Here is a 19774-nt window from a genome sequence, read left to right as displayed (position 1 = left end):
CCACTCGTTGCGCCGGGACAGCTCGGTGCTTAGGGCAGAAAAGCCTCTGAGAGAGAGGCGTCAGTCAGTCGCCACAGCCCTACGCCACGACGGAGTCTTATTTTTCTGGGGATCTGCTTAGGGCGTCCCCCTCGGACACTCCATTCTCTCCTCACACAAGACCGGCGCGGGGCGGGGAGGAGAAGAGGAAGGGATGAGACTTGAAAAGACCGGGCCCGGGCCGGGGCAGGGCAGGGGGAGAGCGGGGAGGACCTGCAGTCCGCGGGTTAAGCCCTCGTTAAACCACAAAACCCCTTCCCCACACGCCCTCGTCTCTTTTGTGCGGTCCCCACCGCGGCGCCTGCAATAACCGTGTGAACAGAAACCCGAAACGTTCCAGCCTGACTTCTGAAACTTAACACCGGGCAAGACACACAGTCGTCGGGAGCCGGGCGGGGCCTGGTGGGGATGCACCCGGTCAGCTCGAGGCCGCGGGGGATGGTGACCCCCCAGCTCGGCTGTGGGCCTCCCCTCCGCGCGGGTCTCCGGGCCTTTGCTTCGCAGCGCCGGCTGCCTGAGCGCGCTGCGGGGAGCCGAGCGGGCGCGCCTCCCTTCGGCTCTGACCTCCCCCGACGTCACTCGGCTCTCGGTCCTCACCAGATCTGCGTGGGTCGCCCGTCTCACCTCCCCGGCGGATGCGCCCGCGGCCAGTCCGCGCAGGCCACGCGGGGACATGCCGCCTCCGGCCTGGAGCGAACCCAGCCTTCACGACTTCCAGCGAAGGGTGCGCATTTTTCTGAAAGCGAATGTCTACAGATGCAATTAACCTTGGCCACGCGATCAAATTAGCGGGCGCTTCGAAGCGCCGGGGGCAAAACCTGAGATCATCAGTGAAAAAAAATTTAAGAGTTCTTTCTCACTACCCTACTGTATTTAATTATAATAATTGCGAAAAATTGCGAAGAGGGAAATGACTTGCTTGAAATAAAGTTGCAGCTGGTTAAAGTTTTTCCATATTTGTCTTTGAAGACTTAACCACTGTACCATGCTATAAAGAAAAATATGGCAGGGACGTTCGAAATGCACACGCGGATTTACTGTCGCTTAAAAATTCTTCTTAAGCAAAGAGGGTCATATTTTAAAAACGTTTAGAACAGTGCCTGGTAGGTGGTAAGCGCTCTATACGTCTGTTAAATAAACAAGAATGCATATGGCAAAAGACCTCGGCGTTTTGAACTCGACCAAATTAATAACATGCTAACTTATCTGCAAGATACTTGATCGCAATTAGGCAGCACGAGATTTTTCAATTAGGTCTTTTATTCCCCTCAAATATCCCATTTGCCTATGCCCTGGTCAGGCGCCTTGTCTAACACTGAAAGTGCTTCTCGGGTCAGAGGGAGAAACGGAGGAAACTCTTTAAAACGCCCCAGCATCATTAAAAGGGGTAGTGGATTCTCTGGAGTGCGGGAGCGAGGTGTAGGGGTGGCGTCTGCAGAGAGAAAGAAAGAATGAGAAAACCGCGGGATTTCAAGCTTCATCGCCCCTCAGCGACATCCTTTTCAGTGAAAGTTGGTTGAAGGCTTAGGAAGAACTCGGGCAGAAGAAAAGATGTCCGCGCGCAAAGCAAACCACAGTTCGTTCTTTTTCAAAGATTTGTACAATGAGATAATTAGACCGAAAGATACGAAAAACTTCCCTACAAACGAAATGCTATTAGGAAAGAAAGCCCAGAAAGACAGATCTAAACGAAATAGAGGAGGAAAGACTCAGCTGTCTTCCCGAAATTGGTCCTTTCCTCCCTGTTTTGTCCTTCTGTGATATGTCGAATGCTGAGATCTAGAAACATCAGGCTCAGTGGTCCTGATCCTCCTCCCCAACTCTTCCCTCACTCATTTGATATAAAGTTACAGTTTTTGCACCTGTATTTTATACATCTGGCCATTTTGACCCTGTTATAGCTTGTCCCACAAAATTTGAGTTGTGTTGCATAAATTAATGAAGTGATTACTTTGCAGCATTCCAAAATTCTCCTTGCAGCATTTTTGGAAGGGAAGTAGGATTTTTTTTTTTTTTTTTTTTAAATTCTAGGTCTGCTTTTTTCCTCATTAGAGCACTCTGATTTTTCAAGATCAGTGGTCACACTTCGTTACTTGTTACTTCTCTGAATCCTTTGAGGTACTGCTTACAGTTACTTTAAAAAGTGTCAGCCACTCCAGTGTTTGGGTTCGTTAGAAAGTCACTAAGACATGACACCACTTTAAAAAAATGTTTTAACTTAGCTTCACAGTGAAATACAGGCAGCTCTGTTATTTAAAGACCTTTATGTTAGTCTGAGCAGGCTAAGTGCACATAGTTCATATTGAGAAGTCCAATATTTTGCCCTTTCTGAAATATAATTATTTACACAGCTTTCTCTTGCAAATGGAAGACAAGCAGGTCGCCCCAAGATGTGCTAGTCTATTTGCAATTGCTGGGGCAGGTGACATGCACGTGCGTCTGTGGGCAGCCTTGCTGAGCTGGCTTCTGACTACAAGGCTATTGTGAGCTGGCAACACTTTAAAGTGTGAGAATGCTGCACCCAGAGAATGGAGGCCAAAAGCAAGATCCTTGTAAATTTCAATACCTTTCTCAACATCAGTCTGGCAGCAGGCAGGCCAACCTAGGGTCACAGTGCGACACATATTTGCAAGCTAGTAAAGCAAAACAAAGCTCAAAGCAAGGGCAAATTTAGGCCCACCAACCTTGAAGTCATCTATAAAAGGGAACTGCTTTACCAGTTAACAATTATCCTTGCCTGGTTACCCACAAAAAGTGCATCGTTTTTTCTTGGCTTGCCCCAATAGATACTACTTATTTTTTACATCAGAAGCTTCAAGGTAGGAAGTCTAAGACCCAAAGGCCCCTTTCTTGGAGATTAGAATGTTTAAATTGATCTCTGTTATTAAGGGGCAATTTATTTAAAAGCTTTTATTTCATGAGTGATGTTATTAGTACCTAGCACATGCCCAAGGAGGAAGGCTGGTTTTATTGCAGGACACTGGAGAAGAGGGTTGTATAATTAAGTAACCAGTTTTCCATACCCCTGTAAGCAACAGTCAAAAGATCACTAAACTCACTATATTAACTTCCTCTTTGTGAATGTTAAATTGATGTTGGCAGGCTTTTCTATTAAGGAAACTTTAAAATTTTCATTTTATTGAAGTTGGTTTGATTGAGAGATTTTTTTCCCCTCTCTCTTAGGAATACAATAAGAAATATTCACTCCTCTCATGGAAATCATCTTTTAACTAACTTCATCCCTATCCTCTAGAATAGAATAGTGCCTGACACATAATGGATACACAATAAATGGTTTGTGAATGAATTTCTTGTCAAAATTAATGAACTCCTAGCTTCTTTCCATATATACAGAATTTAGATACATCAGAATAATAAAATGGAAATAAACAACCATGAAGTAAAAAAAAATCATGAAAAAAATTGAGAAGAATATACTTAAACCTGAGCAGGAAACCATTTGCTGTGAATGGGCCCTTAGGTCACTCCTGAGCTTCCTGGCAGCCAAGTCAGAGCAGAGTGAGTTTTCTAATTCTTGTAATCGGAAAAGAGGAAGCACATTATTTGTCAAGAAAGAAAAAGTTTATCCAGCTGCTGAATTCTAAACGAGCTACAGGATTGCCTTTTTCACAGATTTAAATTAAAACAATTATTTTCTTTGTCTAAAATTTTCCCCAAGTATCTACATTATTACATGAACATTCATATTATATATAAATGAAAACAGTAGTTTATCTCCTAATAGCTGAATAAGTCATTTTCTATGCTCTCACTATTAATAAACTGACATTAATAGGACCAGTGCCTCACATAGTTACAAAAATGTGGATTCTCCATAGGAAAATTTCTTCCAGTTTTAGAAAAAGTTAAATCAAAGATTCATGGATCTGGTTGGTTGGTATCACTTGATGAAAGTGAAAGAGACTCTATAGGTTTCTGAAATATCAAGTGCTATGGAAATGTTTAAGACTAAAAGAATTTCCCAGTAGAATGCAAATGACCATGTATATTCTTCTTCACACTTTTATTAGGATACTTTGATTAGATGTGTGCACATTTATGCCCTTATCTGCTTATTTTTAAATTGATAGAAACTTTATGGGGAAAAATACCCCTCAGACTGGAAATAAGAAGTTGCTAACTTTAGATTTATTGTAGATAAATTGAAGGCTGTTTTTGGACCTTCATGCTTTGTAAACCTATTGAAGTAGTATGTTCCAAGAAACAGAAAAATAGCAAGTTTGGCATCTATTGTTTGAAGAGACAGTACAGAAGTTGTTTTTTTTTTTCTTTCTGGCTTTAGACTTCAAAATAATTTAATAATGTCATAAGGTATTGGGAACATATGACTAAAAATTTTTAAGAGATAGATTTTGGTCTTAAGTAATAGCTCATTCCATTTCTAGGAAATGAATAAAGAAAACAGTTCTGTGACGAACTGCAGTATTCATCAGGGCAGTGCAGTCTGTTTGGAAGCAAAATGTCATGGTGCTTAGTAGAGAGCAACCATGCTCAGCTGCAGCGTGGAGAAGCTGTGTACTCTGCCTTGAATATGTAAGAAAGGTACATGGAAAGTACGTTTCCATAGCACTTTTAATCTGAGACTCCTAGGGCATTATTGAATCATGAATCTAAACTCACAGCACTGCAGCACTTGTCAAGGCTGGCTATCAGGATTTTGCTAGAAAAACAGTCTCAACAGAAGCATTAACAGAGTCTGAAAATAGAAGACCAAGTTATGGATAGAAAACAAAAAACCAATAAAACGGTGTATGGGGGTATATATGTATCTGTCTCCCTACATACAAATGGATAGATAAAAGTGTCTGTATATAGACAGATATAAAAGGCACAAAATAATTAAAGGTTTTTTAATTGACATGACTTGATTGTTAGTTTATAAAAGGCTATCATAATATCTGGCACTGACCAGTAACTCACATCACAGAGGAAAATCCTGCATTTTGTAATTAAACCACCATTTGTAACATGAAATGTACAACTTGTATATTTTTGTGTGTATTTTCTCCACTTTAAAAAATTACATTCACTGTATTCCAGTTTATATTATTTTAGATACTGAAATACGTTATCTTTTATCTGTTCTATCATCTACATTTAAAATTAGTTTCCTTATGCAATTAAAAAAATGTAGATCCTTAGGAAAGCAGACTAATAGTTGAACCTCTTGGTGCAATGTTATGTTAAAGCTTTTGTTATGTTAAAGGATTGGGAGAGTGATTCTGGTGTTCAGGTGAACAACTGAAAAATCATGTTCTCTGTACATGAACGCATGAAATATTGGTAACTGTATACTTGCGTGCCTAGCTTTTAGTTGAAATAACAAAGGTTTGAACAAAATTTAACATGAAAACATACTAACCATAAATTTATTTTTGTGTGTGTGTGCAAATTGGGAAAAGGATGTCCATACTTTAATTTTAACAATGAAACTTTGTTCTCATTCAAAAATGTAGTTTGGGAACTAATACATTAGGAACATCAGAGTGGGGACTAAATAAACAGAACTGAGGGAGGAAATGATCTGAAAATAAAGCCAGAGATTATAGTCAGAAATCACTGAGAGAACTATTAGTGTGTGTACTTGAAATTAATAAGGCTAACTCATTAATCATGGCTTGATTTTTCAGACTGTGCCTCTCAATTTGTCTGTTCTCATTTCCAGGCCACTAAGTATTGAACACCTACTTTGAGTAATGCTCTCTCTCTGTTAAGCTGTGTGAGTGATACCTGGTGAGTAAGCCTCAATTCCTGCTCTCAGGAAATAGCAGGGGAAATAACACGGCAGTCTAAACACAACTGTTACCGAGATGGGATGTAGTCAAGGCCAAAGTAAAAGGAAAACTGCATGCTATGGGCACAAAGAGAAAGAAGATTCATTTTTAAAGAGAGATCGAATCAGAGGCAGCACTAAAATTTTTGTATAAGATTAAAGGTAGCAACCCTGTTGGAAGGGTGGGAGTGGCCCAAAGACTTTTGTCTTCAATTTCTGTTCATACGACAATCACACTATTCTTATTTAGATACTGTGTTTATTGAGATGTCTTTGTTTTGCTCTTAAGCATTATGAGAAGGGGAGGTTTCTAACCCCTTACCTCTCCTTTGGTACAGTCATAGGGTTAAGGGAAAAAGTGAGCAGAGCCTTGAAGGATGTCCAGAATAACTACACTCACAAATACACTATCCTGGAGAAGTACCAGCATTTGCAGACACCTGAAGAGTACAGGCGGTTCTTAGGGGAAGATGGATGATCCTCTGCTGGAGTGAAGGATATGGAGGAAAGGTGGGTGGAAGGGAAAGAGTTGTCTTGGGAAATGAATTAAGCTGTAGCCAAGTCATGGTGGAGCTTGCATGCCAACATGCATGTCTTGAAGTCATTTGAGAGTCACTGGAGGTTTTTAAGAGAAGTGACATGTTTAGAGCTATAATTCATTAGATTGATCCAGTCAGGTTTCTTCCTTGTTTTAGTTGTCACTAATATGAATTGAAAACATTATAATAGAAGAAAAATTCCAGGACAATTTGTCTTTATAAATGGAATTCTTCATCTTTGTTGCTCAGTGCAAGTCATTTAGCCACCAGAAGAGCATTGTCAGGTAAGACTGTTAACTGAGTCCTGGGGAAACTCACTGCTTTTAATTGGGTTCCTTGGGTTTATTATTATTATTATTATTTGTGGTACGCGGGCCTCTCACTGTTGTGGCCTCTGCCGTTGCGGAGCACAGGCTCCGGACGCGCAGGCTCAGCGGCCACGGCTCAAGGGCCCAGCCTCTCCGCGGCTCGCGGGATCTTCCCGGACCGGGGCACGAACCCGTGTCCCCTGCATCGGCAGGCGGACTCTCAACCACTGTGCCACCAGGGAAGGGAAGCCCCCCTTGGGTTTATTTAATATGACCCAATTTAGATGAAAGAACATATTCACTACCTGTTTTGTGGAGTATTCACAGAATTATGCCAGGACTTGCACATCAATATTTATAGATTTGTTTTACAATCTGTCATGTCATAATTAAAATCAGCACACTGTTATACTCCCAAGGATTAAGAGAACTTTCTAAAGTGAGGTTTTCAGCTTCATTAACTTCAAAGGAACACATGGAACATGAACACTGCTAGCCATCTCAGATTTGTCCAGATTGAATACTTTCAGTGGAAGATTGAGTCCTGATTCCTTCTTGCTACTTTTTCTTGCTGAAAGAGAGAAATTGGTTACAGTTACTTTTCTACAGGGTGCCATAAATAAACATTCAAGAATGTTACAATTCAGGTGTTATTTAACGATTTTTAGACTAGTAAAATTACATCCTTCCCTGAAAGGCCTTGTTGAAATGAAAGTAATTTGCATTTAAACATTGGATATGCAATCAGTAAACAGCAATAATGTTTAATAAGGAAATGCAAGACAGCCTTCAAATTATGATTTTCTTTTAGTCACTGCATTGCAGGTGAGAATAAAACAAGGCTCCTATTAGTGAACAAAGGTTGGCAAGGTAGGGCTCTCGATGAAGTTGAATCAGAGTGGAGAGCTTGCAGTGCAGAGACTTCCCTTCAGATGCTACTTCACATTCAGCTTCAATGCAGTGAACAAACATCTAGTGTGCTCATTAAGAAATTCAAAAGCAATGTAACATGTGATTTTTGCCCTTGGAAAGTTTACTATCCAGAGAATACATTAATGATTTGAGTAACTGCCATTTATCAAGTGTTTGCTATGTGACAGACACTAAGCTGTCAAAGCGCTATGTGGATTAGTTTATTTAATCCTCACCAGAACCTCTTGAGGTAGGACAGTCATTGTATTTATGTATGTATGCATGCATGTATGTGAATTTAGATTTATTTATTTTTATTTTTTCTTCCAGTTTTATTGAGATATAATTGACATACAGAACTGTATAAGTTTAAGGTATACAGCATAATGATTCAACTTATAGGCATCATGAAATTATTGCCACAATAAGTTTAGTGAACATCCATTATCTCATATAGATACAAAATTAAAGAAACAGGAAAAAAATTTTTTCCTTGTGATGAAAACTGTTAGGAACTACTCTCAACAACTTTCATGTATAATGTACAGTAGTGTTAATTATACTTATCATGTTGTACATTACATCCCTAGTACTTATTTGTCTTATAACTGGATGTTTCATTATCTTTACCTTACTGATGAGGAATCAGACCCAGTGATGTTAAATAACTGCACAAGGTTTTATGGGTCTTCAGGGATAGGTAGAGTCGGGTTTGACCCAAGGAATCTAATTCTGGGCTAGTGCTCTTACCCAGTACTGGACTTTGCCTCTGAGAAGAATTTATGTGACACAGACACAGACTGTGCAAATCGGTAGAAGAGACATACTTTAAGAAAAATTTGTTTCCCAATGACCATTTCTAAGTGTGTTGTTTGGAATACCAAAACATTTTCTCATAGAAAGTGTGATACCCGGTGGTTAGTTTTTTGTCTACCCTCAAAAAGCCTAACTACTCCATAACAGAGCCGGGAAAATTTGTGGTTAAGAGCATAAGCTTTAGCATCAGACACCAGGGGGGCATTCCTAGCTCTGCCATTAGTTTCATGGCCTTGAACACACTCCTTTTTCTAAACCCAGGACCTCATTCATGGGGTTAATGATACCTAATAAAAGGGTAAGGATCAAATAAAATAGTGTCAAGTGCTCTTAGAAATGTGCTTGACACAGGGAAAGAGACAGATATTATAGCTGATTAATCATGGGTCCTGAGAACAGAGGACAAACTTCCTTGTTATTTTATTTCTCTATGAAAATTAAAGCCATCTTTTATATTATAGTAGCAATACATGTTCATTGAAGAACAATTAGTAGATTGTGTTAGTAATAATAACATTTAAATTGCCATTTAACCTGGCAATCACAGATAATCACCATTAGTACTTTGATAATTATTCTTTCAGTTTTTGTATTTTTTCCTTTCCACAAAACATGGGATCATTTTGCCTAATAATATTTAATAACCTGCTTTTAAACCTAAATATATATAAAATGAACATTGCCCTCATTTCGTTAAATAGTCTATAACATTTTTTTTCCGGATAGTGTAGTATTCTTTGGTATGGATGTACCATAAATTCACTTAACGATTCCTTATCGTTGGGCATTGAAATGTTTATAATCTTTTTTCTATTATGAACAATGCTGAAATAAACAACCTTGTAGGTTAAAAATGTGTATGTGTTTTAAATTATTTTTAATCTAAGTTATTAGAAATAAAATCAGGTGACCAAACAGTATTCACATTTTAAACACTTTTGGTATTTCCTGCCAAATTATCTTTCATAACAGTTCGACCAATTTATATCCCTTCCAGCAATGTGTGAGAAAACTCATTTCTTGAATCATCGCTAACACTAGATAGCTTGATAGTTGCCAACCTGATGGGTGAAATAGTATCTATCATTTTAATTTTAGTTTTTTTGATTATTAATGGGGTAAGATGTTTTTCATAGTCTTATTGGTTATTTGTGTTTTTTTATGACTGTTGATACACTTTATTATTCTCTTGAGGTAGTTGTCCTTTTATTATTGAGTTAAAAGTGCTATTTATAAATAAAGGCACAATGTTGGTCTCATATATTACAAATATACATATATAATTATTTCAGCTTCTCATTTTCTTTTAAATCATATTTATGTACATTTTGATGTATATGTACAGAGGTTTTTACTTTTTCATGTTTATCAGTATTTGATGCTTTTTCCCAGTTAAAAAAATTTTATTCAATCTAGAATTTATTTTGGTATATTTTATTATATAGGGATGAATTTTAATTCATTTAACAAACCTTAACTGCATGCCTACAATGTACCAGTTATGACTTTGCTTGGGGAATAATTTCTGTGTAAGGCAGGCAGAATTCCTGCCCTCAGGAGGCAGTTCCTCTTCAAGTGGCTCATTAGTTGATGCTCATACATTACTTCCCTCTCACTAACTTAAATTCCTCCTTTATTCCATACCAAATACATCTGTATAAACAGGTCATTTTATAGACTTTCTACTTGATACCATTTATTTGTTCCTTTGTTTCTGTGCCAGGATATCACTGTTTTAATGATCATAATTTTAAAATAATGCATTTTAATAAATAGCAAGGCAAGGACTAATTTCATTCCTCTTGCTTAGTTCTTTAACTTTTTTCTTGACTTGTCCCTTCTTTTTTTTTTTTTACTATTTCTTTTATTGTGGCATAACATGTATAACATGAAATCTTCCATTTGAACAATTTCTAGGTGTACAATTCAGTGACATTAATTATATACCCAGTATTGTGCAACCATCACCACTCTTTTTCTAAAACTTTTTATCACCTCGAACAGAAACTTTGTGCCCATTGAGCAATAACTTCCTATAACCCTCCTCCCCCAGCCCCTGGTAACCTCTAATCTACTTTCTCTCTCAGTAAATTTGCCTATTCTAGATATTTTATTTAAGTGGAATCATACAATATTTGTCCTTTATGCCTGGCTTATTTCACTTAGTATATTTTTAAGATTCATCCATGTTGTAGCATGTATCAAAACCTAATTCCTTTATATGGCTGAATAATATTCCATTGTAGGTAATACCACACTTTGTATATCCATACAGCTGTTGGTCATGTCCTTTGTATTTATACTTCTGGAATAACTTTAGAATCATTTTGTCAAATACCTCTTCCAAATCCTCTAATGTCATCTCAACATCCTCTCGTATCCCTTTCTATCTACCTTTTATTCTATTAATCCTATCTCCCTAGGTTACTAGTACTGAATGCCTTCGTACTGGCCCAAGCCTAGCACTGTACCTTGATCCTTGAACTTCCCTCAAGCTGCCCCATGCTTCAAAATTAACTACTTCCATCTTCATTCTCCTAATAAAAATGGACAGTTCCTTGGTGCAATTGATCTCACAGAAGTATTGGGAAAACCATCTGAATTATCCCTAAATTGTGAAAGTTAGATGCCCCTTGGTGGAATGTGTATTTTAGGAAAAGGATATTTTATCCTTTAAATGAATTTAAATGATTTGCTATTTTTAAAAAATTCCAATAGTATAACAAAGTATCTTTTAAAATTTCAGTCTACAGGAGGGTAACTTACTTCTGAGTTGAGAGCTTCTTGAGTCTGCCTGCCCATCCACAGTATCTTAAGGCATTCCTGTTTTGTCAGATACTTTCTGTGTTTTCACTGATGAACTCAATAATTTTCTTTCCTTTTGGAATTCCTACCATAGTCATGACTTTATTGACCCCGGTGATGGTAGAAGTGTTAGAGGAGGTTTATGTGTCTGATTGGCAGTGGGTAGGTATAAATCAGGTTCTATTTTAAAATAGAGGCTTCCTGTAAGTAATCAAATACTAAACTGTATATTCTGGTCCACAATTCAGGGATGGAAAAGAGAAATGAGGGCTTGCATGGTATGAGACAGCTTCATGGGTATTTCAAGAATAATTTATTTGAAAAATATATGTTTCTTTGGTTCTTTGCAAAGGTAAGGACAAGCTCCTAAAAGAAAGAAACTATTAGATTGATGGTGTTTATTAGTCCACCGCTGTATGTGTAATGGAAAGAGCAATGGCTTTGGAATCATGCAAAATTGGCTTAAGTTCCTGGCTCTGTCACATGGTAGCCTACATTATCTCAGCCAGATTAATGTTTCCTCTAAGCCTTAGTTTCCTCAACTATAAAATATACCTCACTGAGATGTTTTAAAGTTCAAACAAGCTAAATAATGTGAAACCTCCTAGCAATGTGTAGTCCATTGTATACCCTCAGTGAAGATCAATTTCCTTTACCTTCCTTCCCTAAATAACAACAAAAGTAGTCTGTATGGGGGAAAGCATTTGTAGTACTGAATGTCAATCCTTCTTGGTTAATAGCTGAATAAAGATAATGTCTTAATTTTTCAAAGTACCTCACCTTTCCTATGTGTAGCTTTCATTTCATGCTTCACTAAATTATGGTGCTTGCAAAGCACCTTGAACTTTTCTAGTACAGAGCACACTGTAAGCAGGATGGAATTAACATTACCCCTGGTCTATAAGTATCTTACCTACATTCTTAGTGATTGACAGGATACATGTTTATACAGCTGATGTCGCCTAGGGACATATTCTTGCCTGAGTCCTACAGCAGTGTTTTGCCACCTGTAACTGTGCTGAATAAAAATGGTCCCATCTATCATTTCTGTAGCTTTTCCTCATAGAAGCAGTCTTGATAAGGATAAGAAATCCAGGACATCATAGCATCAACAATCTTTTCCTCTTCAAAGGCATCTTTCAGACCAGGCTCTAGCAGTCCCTTACAAACATTAATTATATAAATCATACACACTATTGCTTTGTGGGAGGTGAAGTGCTTAGTAAAAATGATTGTCTGAACACAGGTTGGCTGTGTGGGTGCAGAACAGAAATTTAGAAAGTGGAAAATGAGTGCTCAGCGTGCATTCATTGCTGATACGAAGTCAGCTGCATGCTTGGCTCATCCTGGGTATGCTTCTGCTAGGTTTTGACTAATATATAAAATTCAGACTATTCTTTGTTAGAGAGAAATTTGTGAGTGGTATGAGCTACCTGAACACTAATGATATTAATTCTTAAGGTTAATTCTTGTACTGCATATCCAGTGGCACCCTGAGGTCTGGGGTTGAGAGGTTCCATGTCATAGGATGAAGAAACCACCCCAGATTGAGCTCAGATTGAGTCCAGGTGGCTCTTTCTGACTCCTGTAGGGAAGTAAATGGTAAATAAGAAATTTGGAAGCCCCTCATCAGAGTGTATCTTCATGCCAGAGAATGCTTTAGTGGAGGATTGAGCTTTAAAGTTAATACCAACAGTGTATAGGATTTATATGATTTATGCATATATATTAGTGTCTACACTTTTTGTTCTGTTCTATTTTGATCATTGCTCCTAATCTGGGGCCCTCGTATCACTCATGATACACAATGGTAGTCATGAATATATATTTTTTTGTGGGGTGGGGGTGGGGCTATTTCTAAAAGCCTAAGAGAAATCATATATGTTATTTATTTAAACTTTAATAATGCGTCTTAGGCTACCAGCAATTATATTACCTATTTATTTCTATCACAATGATACTTAATAGACTAATAAAAATATCAACCTAGCACAGCACCTGGTATATGTAAGTACTCAGTTAATATTTGCTAGATGAATCAGAATTACATAAACCATTTTCCATAGTTGAAATTCTTGCTAATTTGACTCTTTGATTTGTTTCTGATAAACTCATTATTTCTGCATTTGTTAGAAACATAATTTAGAACAGAAGGATTGTTTTTTCTAGTGAAAATCTTATACTTTCCCATAGTTATACTTGCCCCAAAACATAAGCGCTGCTGTGACTGTTTGCATGAACTACCTGTAGTGAACATCAGTTCTCTTCTGGTATCCTATACACCTTTTCCCTCCTTCCTTGCAGTACTCAGATTTTCCTCGAAGAGCCATCCCTCCTCATTGTGTAGCAGCTGTTAGTTGTGTGGAATTGAACTGCCTTCAGTTCAGGAGTGGGACCTGAATTGGTATAGACCAATCAGTAGATTGCACTGAAAATTCAATCTCAAGCAGGTTGGGAGGTGTGAATAAAAGCACGTGAAACCCACCTTCCTGGGAGACTTGTTTTGGAATCATGAGGGAAGCCTGAAGATGACATTATGAAGAAGGGCAAAATCAAGAAAATTGTAAAAAATCAGAGCCATGTTCTTGATTGAGCTACAGCTGAAGCCAGTCCTAACTCTGAACTTTACTGTTATGTGAGTCTCTTTTGGTTTTTAAACTAGTTTGTAAGAGGTTGTCTGTTCTTTGTAAGGGGGAAAAAAAAAACACCTTAATTTATATACAGCCTTATCTTAATTATATTATTTTACAAGTAAGTGTTAAAAAATACTAGGTTCTCTGCAAAATATGTTAACTTTTTGCTTTTAGAGAGAGGCACAATTAATTCCAAAAGCACAATAATTTTCCTCTGCCTAGAAGACAAAGATAGATTTATGTATTTTAGATAACAAAACCACTAGAAACAGGTTGAAGTTTATGAGAAACTCATAAATATTGTCTTCTTTTTTCTTCCACCAGTATCCAAGATGTTGTGGGGTTTTGCATGGCACAATTCGTCTATTGTTACACGTACCTGAAATATATCATTGCACCTTTTAGGCATTGTTCATTTAGAAAAAAAACCCTATTATGAAGGAGGTTGGAAAAAAAAAAAAGTCATGTCAACAATAAGTCCATTTAGGTAACCTTTGCAGAGTTGGTGTTTTTTTTATGTCAACAAGTCTTTTGCTTTATATTCTGCGTTGGTTTCCATCATTGTTCATTTCAAAAACCTCCCCAAGTCAGATTTTTCATGAAGAATCATTTAAAACAAAATATATCTGGAATTCTACTTCTCATGACCTAGTTGTATCACAAGAGGGATCAAAGAGGTTTTGTTCTGTTTCTATAATCAGCTATTTCTTTGAGAGGGCAGATTCATAAGAGTTTGAATTATGCTTAGAAATGCATACAAGGCAAGCAGCTACATGGCATTTTAATTACCTCCCTCCACTCCAATGGAAAAAAAAAACAGGCATAAACAGATGTCTAAGTTAAATTCAGTTTGATTCTCTTAACATAGCAAATAATTGGACTGTTTCCTTTCTTCCTAGGCTTTTTCTTTTTTCCTGTCTTTAGTCTGTTTTCTCCCCAGCTCTTCCCTTTTATTTCCTAAGCATTCACCTTTTGCTAATGTTAAGAGAATTTCTACTTGACAAATTCTTTTCCTTGATAGACGCTATAGGACATAATATTAATACTCTCAAAGGGAACAGATGGCTGCCTTTGGAATCCACCAATTATAGTAGTACCTTGCTTAATCTGAATTGACTAATTAAAATCCTCAATTAACTGGAATTGATAATTCAGCATACACGACCCCTACGGTGACCTCATGATATAGTGAGCTTGCTAGTGAGTATTTAGAATTATTTTCCTGCCCTTTGTTGTGAGGACATGTACCTTACCATGAAAAAGCAAGGTAGTTGACTCATTTAAGGGATTTATTAAAACTCTAAAAAGATCAAACCCTAGTATCCTAGGTTTGCTATGAAATCAGAATACATATAACCTAAGTTTCCATATTTTCAACATATACATGTGTAACTTTATTTTTATTTATTTTTTTATTTTTTTATTTATTTTTTTTTGCGGTATGCGGGCCTCTCACTGTTGTGGCCTCTGCCGTTGCGGAGCACAGGCTCCGGACGCGCAGGCCTAGCGGCCATGGCTCACGGGCTTAGTTGCTCCGCGGCATGTGGGATCTTCCCGGACCAGGGCACGAACCCGTGTCCCCTGCATCGGCAGGCGGATTCTCAACCACTGCGCCACCAGGGAAGCCCCTACATGTGTAACTTTAGATTAATCACTGCTACTTTGAGATTTTCCACTTTTCCATTCAATTTGATGAGCATTTATTAACCTTTCAAAATATTCAATATACTATGCTGTCAAGGCAATAAGAAAAAAATGTTTCCAGTTACCATTGCTGTCTAAAAAAATCACTCCAAAACTAATGGCTTAAAATAACAGCTGTCACTTTATTATGATCATAGATTCTGTGTGCAGGAATTCAGGAAGGGCTTAGATGGGTGGTTACAGCATTGGTGCCTTATATGGTTGTACTCAGATAGTGGTTGGAGTTGGAAGAGGAGGGAGCTAGAGGAGCTGAGGACTCTATTTTCCTTCAGGTAGCTTCAGGGTCTGTCCTTGTGGTCTCTCTGAGTGGGATAATTTGGGCTTCCTTACAGCATGGAGGATTGCTTACATGACAGCTCAGAGCAAGAGGTTAAGGTAACAAGGTAGACACTGTATCACCTTTTATGACCTGGCCTTGAAAGTCATGCAGTGCCACTGCTGCCACATTTCATTGATTACAGGTGTGTCAATAGTCCCTTCAAATTCAAGGGGAAGGGAATTAGACTTCGTATCTCCTTGAGAGAGTGGTAAGTTTCTAGAAAAGCCCGTAGGACTCGAATGTGGTCATTTTTGGAAAATATAATTTGTCATGATGAATGAGACTCAATATCTTTTCCAAACAAGCTCATACTCTAGTGGGTAGAACCACAATTCTAAAACTGTGCATTGAGGTATTCCAGGTCTCTGGAAAATTCATAGGGTAGCTGCAGTATACATTTTTGAGGGAAACAGTGTGACATCTGTAAGATATCATGTGAATTACTACTATTAAGTAGCTTGGATTTAATAAGTGAAACTGTTAGGCATTTCTTTTGCCCTAGTTATGCCATGAAAAAATTATAAAGATACTAAAAGATTATAGAGGCAGAGAAAGTTTAGGAATCTCTGGGATGAAAAACAAGACATAGACATTCCAACTACAGTCTTAGCAGGCACATAACTGACATTTGTAGGGTCTGGGGCATGATAGAAATGAAACTACTAGCATGTTCCTTTCTTTTCCCATTACAGCATAGGATCTCCCCCTTTATATCCAAGCTCTGTACCTTCTGCCCTACTGAATAACAGCTTCTTTTTGGCCCTAGGAGTGAGTATACCAATGGCAAATCAGCTCTCTGGAGGAAGGACCAGGGTAAGAGGCCCGTGCAGAAGCAGATTCAGTGTGGATTTAAGCAAGTAATTCTGGAGTCCCAGGTATGTGATTTAGGAAAGGAGACCAGGGCTCTGGATGAGCATGCCCCACCGGGCCCACAGACCTCCAGCCCATTTGGAGGGGCGTGGCTGGAGGGCCTTCTAAAATTCAGGATCCTGGGCAAGACTGGGACCAAAGGAAGTACTGAGACTCAGCACAGAACCCAGCATATAACGGGTCCTCAATATATATGTGATGTATAAAATAATCCGGGGCAGATTCTGATAAGTATGATGTCAGAGGCAAATATTGGCTGCTGTGAAAACTAAACAAGAACCATTAATTTTGGCTAGGTATCTTGGAAAGCCTTCTGTGTGTGTTACCTTCAAGGATGAGGGATCAGAGAAGTAGGGGCTGGTGGCACAGTGGTTGGGAATCCGCTTGCCAATGCAGGGAACACGGGTTCAATCCCTGGTCCAGGGAGATTCCACATGCTGCGGAGCAACTAAGCCCCCTCACAACTACTGAGCCTGCGTGCCGCAACTACTGAAGCCCAGGAGCCTAGAGCCCATGCTCTGCAACAAGAGAAGCCACCGCAGTGAGAAGCCCACGCACCCCAATGAAGAGTAGCCCCCGCTCACCACAACTAGAGAAAGCCCGCACGCAGCAACAAAGACCCAACACAGCCAAAAATAAGTAAAAAAAAAAAAAAAAGAAAGAAATGAAAAACGAAGTAGGGGGAAGGGGGATGGGAAATCAGGAAAAGGCAGGGATTAATAAAGCTGCTAGAGGCAAGCATCAAAAGAAAACTATATTCCCTGTCAGGGTGAATCTAGGTTTGATGGCTTCCTGAAGCATATAATAATTTGAGGGGCCTTCTTTCAAAAAAAAAGAATACAGAATTAGGTACAAAAAACACACACAGATTCCAATATATGAAAGCTCATAAAGTCACAAATACAAAAAAAATCTGAAAAGAGCAATTTTTATTATTTTATTTTTTTGCGGTACGCCGGCCTCTCACTGTCGTGGCCCCTCCCGCCGCGGAGCACCAGCTCCGGACGCGCAGGCTCAGCGGCCATGGCTCACGGCCCGGCCGCTCCGCGGCATGTGAGATCTTCCCGGACTGGGTCACGAACCCGCGTCCCCTGCCTCGGCAGGCGGACTCTCAACCACTGCGACACCAGGGAAGCCCAAAAGAGCAATTTTTAAATTAACTGTATGCCACACCTCTATACTACTTTTAAAAAAATACTGTTTTGGCTGTATACTCTTTGCTTCTTTACTAAATATCAATTTTATGTTCTGTAGAGAGATAAGAAAGATATTTTCATCTTGATTGAATATTTTAAAAAATTATTAGTTTAAAAATTTTAGCACCATCATTGTTAGTAATGTCGTAAATTTTTACATCTGTTGTCAAATTGGGAAAACCTTTTATCATATTGTTGAACTGTGATAGACCTGCTCTTGATTTTTAATATAGTTAAAAGCTTGTTCCCTTCAAATCGAGAAATTCTGATAAATTCTGTCTCACACAATTAGCATAAACTGTGAGAAATATGGACCTTTTATAATTGTATGCACTGCTTTTAAAAATATATTCCTGACAAGAGAAAACATCTGTTTTGATAAGATCTTGATGAGAACCAAATCCTCTGTTAAAATTTTACACACTTGATATTTGAAAGAATTTTCTATGGATTAGCTTCTGGTTCCATACATTTCAATATCATCTCTCCACCATCACATGCCATCAGAGCTGAGCTATGAAGGAATCACCGTCTGGTCCTGCACCTTTGTGTAAGGAGGCCAGGAGAGTTGACACAGTGGGCTGTAAGGAGATTCTTAGAATCTATACTCTATACTTGCATGGGGATAGCTGGTGACGACTTTCATGGGAGTATCTGTGAACCATATACATATATGACAATGTATCGAAACTATATGTATCCACAGCTGAATCAACCACCCCTTAATCATGTCCTCCAAAGTCACATGGCCACCCAATGTCACCTAGTAGGAGGAAATGCTGGAGTGGAAAGAGACAGTGGTCTGAACCAATTGCCGTTAAAAAATATTTTACTTTGCACATTTTACAAAATCAGGTGCCCATGTGAACACAATGCTATGGCCCTCTCAGGGCCTTAGAAAGGGCCCATGCAAATTAGGCACTTGAAGTTTAAACTTCATTCACTTAAATCCACTTCTGCTCACCATTCTCTCTCTATTCACTAAAGAAGAGAAGTAGCCCAAACTGAGAAAGCGTGTTTTGTGACAGAACAGACACTGGCCTGGAATCTGGAGGACAGGAGCTTTGTCCCAGCTTTCCCAGCTCCGTTCCTTTGGGCCACCCTTTAGGATTTACTCGTGTTGTCTGTTAATTTTTGGCCCCTTCCTCATCTGCAAAAGGAAGTGAGAAATTGGAATTCCAGTTATGGGACTCTTTGTGGCCCCACCTGGAAGGTAAATCATATTAAATTACGCCAATTATGTAAATTTTAATCCATATTGTTTCCATCAGTTAATACTGCCATTTCCATAACTCACACTAATGTCATCATTTATACAGTGATCAACAATTTAAAAATAGTTTAACTCGACCATAGAGAGGTAGGTGTAGCACAAAGCACTCAGGAGATGGGAGAACAAACAAGGTATCATTCTGGATACCATCAGTAAAAGTACACTGGAACATTTTTTTCCAGTTTTAAAAATGTTTGTCTTTCAAGAAAATTTGCAAAAGTCACACAAGCTCCTTATAAAAACAATTCAAACGCAGAAATTTATATAGAAAAAAATAGAGATCTCATCCCCAAATTTCACTGCTGAGGAGAATTACTGCTAACAGTTTAGACAAGTATAGCCCTCCAGAAGTGGTCTATGCCCACACAGTGGTAGGATGACATTTTGAAATATTAACTGAGGTTTTTTTTCCCACTGTATTTGCTGGTGGTCCTGGCCTTTCACCCATTCCATAAACTAGCACATTCTGCATTCACTGCCTCAGGGAAAAGATGACCCAACTGAATGCATTTCAAAAAGGAAGTCAACAACTTTTGAGATGCAACATTTTGAGCCCTTGTGGGAAT

The sequence above is a fragment of the Kogia breviceps genome, chromosome 13 (genome assembly GCF_026419965.1).
Source record: "Kogia breviceps isolate mKogBre1 chromosome 13, mKogBre1 haplotype 1, whole genome shotgun sequence".
In the NCBI taxonomy this organism is placed as follows: Eukaryota; Metazoa; Chordata; class Mammalia; order Artiodactyla; family Physeteridae; genus Kogia; species Kogia breviceps.
The sequence above is the reverse complement of the archived record's forward strand: the minus strand, read 5'-3'. Positions refer to the sequence as shown.